General features: G+C 42.5%; 1 protein-coding gene across 1 annotated transcript in view; it reads left to right on the top strand.

Moving 5' to 3' along the window:
• Positions 1-2,189, top strand: part of LOC106872940 (ubiquitin-protein ligase E3C) — a 78,103-nt gene that overhangs the window by 15,938 nt on the left and 59,976 nt on the right. The window lies entirely within an intron of this gene.

A 2,189-nucleotide genomic window follows, 5' to 3' on the forward strand; every position in this document is an offset into this window, starting at 1 on the left:
TATACTTTATTTTACCCATAGGAGGGGGTAGCCACAACAAGATACATACCAGGCATTCCATTCATTTCCCAGCTCAATGAGGCGAGCCTTGTCCTATGCTCAGGTCAAGGCATAGAAAGCAAATCCCTGATATCAACAGCAGGGCCTGACAGTATATGCTGGTTTCGTACCCCTTTGAACAACATCAATTCATTCATCTGTCCACAAACACTCTCCAAACTTTCCTATCATTAATAAACTCTCTTGCCTCTCTCACACCAACACTTTTAACCACCAAATCTTTCCTCACTCCATCTATCCACACAAACCGAGGTCTGCTTCTGGTTCTGCTGCCTATCACTTCTGACTTCATCACCCTCCTTACCATCCTCTCCTCATCCATCCTCTCCATGTGGTCAAACCACCTCAACATTCATCTATCTATTCCGATACATAGATTTTCTCTCATTCCTGCTCGCCTTCGCACCTCCTTATTCCTCATCCTGTCCATTTGTGCCACACCAATCATAGCCCTCAAACATCTCCTACACATCTAGTCACCTCCTTTCCACCTCTTTCTGACCACAGGTCTCTGCACCACATGTCAGCACAATCACACCCTCATACACACCTCTTTTCGCTTTCATACTCGACCTTTTATCTCTCAGCATACCTTGCACAAAGCCAAGTATCTTACTCCCCTCCATCACTCTATATCCCGCCTCCTCAGCCAACCCTCCCCCCCATCCGCTGTCACATGAGATCCCAGATATATGAAAACACTCACCTCCTCTAACATCTCACCATTTATACTCACATCCATCCTACCAGCCATTCCATCTCTTGAACATCTCATCACCTTACTCTTAGCTACATTCACTTTCAGTTTCCTTCTCTCACACACTCTTCCAAACTCTACAACCAGTCTCTTCAGTTGCTCTTCCTAATCCACCACCAGTGTTGTATCATCAGCCAACAACAACTGACTTACCTATTATTTCTCTCCATTTTTTTTCTACCATTTGTGCTCCCCAGCACTCACCTCTCTCACCATATATAGATTAAACAGTCACAAAGACATCACACAATCCTGTCTTAACCCCACCTTCACATCAACCCACTCACTTAATTCACCACCAACCCCAACGCATGCCCTACTTTCTCTATAGAAATTCTGTACAACTCTCAGCAATCTACCATCTACTCCATGCAACTGCACCACCTGCTACATTGCATCCCTATCCACATGGTCATATGCCTTCTCTAGGTCCATAAAAGTCCAATATATATCCTTCCCTTTTGCCAAAAACTTCACACACATCTGCCTTACTACAAATATCTGATCTGCACACCCCCTTCCACTCCTAAAACCGCATTGTTCCTCCCCTAGTACATTCTCTGTCTGGTTCCTCACCCTTACAATCAGAATTCTCCCATACAGTTTACCAACCACATATAACAGGTTTATATCCCTAAAATTTCCACACTCGCATTTATCCCCTTTTCCCTTGTACAGTGGCACTGCACCATTCCTTTGGTACTCTTCCATCCATATAACAAACATTCATAAACTTCACTAACCATTCAATCACTGTCACTCCTCCTCTTTTTAGGCATTCCTCTGTACACACATCTATGCCTGGTGCCTCAGGTTTGCCATCTTTTGCAAGGATTCCCTCATGTCCTCCCCTTCAATTGCACCATAGATCCATTCCCCATCAACAGGCATTCTCCTCTCTACTCCTACAGCCACTATACTTGTCTCCCTATCATCTTCCACACTTAACAGCTCACTAAATTACTCTACCCTATCCACTACTGTTCCTCTCTCCAGCCTCCACCATCTGAACTTGTTTTTCTCCCACTTTTTAAAAAGACTATTCCCCACCACCAACTCCTGCTCCATACGCATTTCCAACAACGTTTCTCCACTCTCATTCCGACCAGGAACTCCATTTTTACCTACTACATTTTCTACTTCCTCATTTCCCATTCGTGCATTCAAATCACCCAACACCACCACATAGCCACTTTTCCCTACCTTATTTACACACTCTGTCAGTTTCCTCCAGTATCTACTTCTTCGTTACTCCTTTCAATCCCTGGACCATATATATACATATATACAGACATATATATACATATATACATATATATATATATATATATATATATATATATATATATATATATATATATATATATATATA

The sequence above is a fragment of the Octopus bimaculoides genome, chromosome 19 (genome assembly GCF_001194135.2).
Source record: "Octopus bimaculoides isolate UCB-OBI-ISO-001 chromosome 19, ASM119413v2, whole genome shotgun sequence".
In the NCBI taxonomy this organism is placed as follows: Eukaryota; Metazoa; Mollusca; class Cephalopoda; order Octopoda; family Octopodidae; genus Octopus; species Octopus bimaculoides.